Genomic DNA, 2,290 nt, shown 5'->3' with positions numbered 1-2,290 from the left:
GGGGCCAATACTGGCTCATAGCAACCTCATGGGACAGGGTAGAGCTGCCCTGTGGCTTCCCCAGGCTGTCACTCTTGAAGGGAACAGCAAGCCTCCTCTTTCTGTTAGCAGCTCCGTAAGTACTCCACGGGGGTCTGGAGTTACTAAGTAAGTAACCAGCAGAACCAGCGGCAGCCTTCCAGAGGGAGGGGGAGGGAGTAAACTAGAAACCAGGCCCTTTAAGATACTGGGGTGATGCTTTAAGAAGGCTCAAAAAGTTGATGGGGAAATGGAATTAAAAGATCACGGGATATTCCCTCCAGATTGTTTGAAGCCACATCATTTGAACTTGGAAGCCAGAGAAAAACCCCAGGCAGGAAATGCATACTTACTTTAGGGTGGGAGCGCCCTGTCTGCAGAGAGCATACCAAGGCCGAGAAACACAGGACCTCCTTGTTAAAAAGGAAAGGAGTAACCCGGTCCCTGCGCCCATCCTTCCTACCTTATCAGATAAGCCAAACACAGCACAGGGAGGAACTTCCAGGTAACTCTTTACGGGAATTGACGGTCTTTCTCCTGAGGAGCCACTGGTGGTTTTGAAGGTCAGCATCACAGAGCATTCCCCACTGTAGCCCTGGGGCTCCTTCTATCAGACAGAGGCTCACTCCTTCAGAGACACAAGGAGCAGGGAGCAAGACACACACACACACACACAGAGCAGGGTTACCTCCTGAGCGCAACGCAAATTCAACCCGCCGGAGAGGCTGCTGCTTATTGATCAGATTGGCAGTGCGGTGAGGGCAGGTGTTTTCTGGTGTCAGGAACGTCAAGCACAGCTTTGGTGGAAGCTGTTCGGGCACTGGCGGTCTCAAGCGAAATGCACATAGCCTTCCATCAACCGTGGCCTTTTGACTGTCGGACCCTCTTCTCCTCTGTTGTGGAAATGCTCTTTCATGATCTCTGGAAGCCTCCCCCCGTGTGTTGAGTTCCTCTTTTCACACGGTGGTCCTTCTGAGGGGTCCTCTGGGCCTCTCGCCCTCTCCCTCCTGCTTCCTTTGTCTTTCTCTCGTCATTCCGTGTTGAATTCCTCCTGGCTGACCTCAGTGGAACCTTACAATGATTACACTGAGCTAATTTTCTCATGGGTAGGGCACGGCGTGAAGGGGCAACGGGAGACATAGCAGTCCCGCCCCTTCTACCAGGCCTCCTCAGGACCATATGGCCTTTCTGCTTCCACAGATGTTCAGTGCGTCTGTGAGGGTGGTGGGTGCCACTGTGACTCACAGTGACTCAGGTCCCAAACACCGCCTGGTCTCGTGCCACCCTCACCACCCTTGCCACGCCTGAGTCACTGTGTCCGTCCATCTCCTGGAGGGTCTTTTTCTCTGGACGCTCTTTTTTACCATGCACGTCTTCTCCTGACCACATGTCCAAAGCCTGCAAGAGCAACTCTCACTTTCCTGGCTGAACTTGCTCCCAGACAGAGCTGTTCGTCCTGTCTGATACTCCTGGCCAGCACTACCATTCACAGTCACTCATGCTTGCCTGTTCATCGCCCAGCCTTCCCATGCGTATGACGAGAGTGGAAGGCCATGGCTGGGGTCAGGGGCAAAGAGTGTGATTTTAACATAGCCGACCCTCACGGGCTTCACAGGCAGTAGTGCACCTTGCTTTTCCCCATCACCGCACAGCTTGGAACTCCCTGTGCACAGGTGTGGCTTTTCCCTCTTTGACTCTATGTAAACAGCAGCGTGGCTTTTGTTTTGCTTTGTTTTGGACACCATGAGCTGGTTCCGACCCGGGTTGCCCCACCTGTGTGTCAGGGTGGACCTGTGCTCCGTAGGGTTTTCCATGGCTGAGTTCCTCCCGGGAGTATGGATCTCCATGCCTCTCTTCTGAGGCTACCTTGGCTGGCCTGGAGCCCCCAGCCTTCCACTCTGCAGCCTCGAGCACTAGCTGTGTCACCCAGCGACTCCGGATGGCTTTTGTGTCTAATCTGGGTCATGTTGCGGTCTCCAGGACTTGTCCCCCAAAGATGAATGGAAATAAAACAATCGCAAACTTGAGTACGAAGAGCGGATCCTAAAATACTCAGGATAAAGAGGAGGGCACACCACCGTCACCCTTAGCTTCCCTACGAAACTAGCATCGTCAGCAGCGATCTCTTCAACCATGGGAGGAACAGGATTTCTGACTAGAATTGGGAAGTTAGGCTACCAAGAGTGAGGATGGAAATGTAAGGCAAATTTATTACCGCACATCTCAAGCCACGTTTCTCCCACGTAACCTTCCTAGAAAGCAAAGCGACCAC

This window comes from Echinops telfairi, unplaced genomic scaffold (assembly GCF_000313985.2).
Source record: "Echinops telfairi isolate 266 unplaced genomic scaffold, ASM31398v2 ScPeMD7_25;HRSCAF=90, whole genome shotgun sequence".
In the NCBI taxonomy this organism is placed as follows: domain Eukaryota; kingdom Metazoa; phylum Chordata; class Mammalia; order Afrosoricida; family Tenrecidae; genus Echinops; species Echinops telfairi.
The sequence above is the reverse complement of the archived record's forward strand: the minus strand, read 5'-3'. Positions refer to the sequence as shown.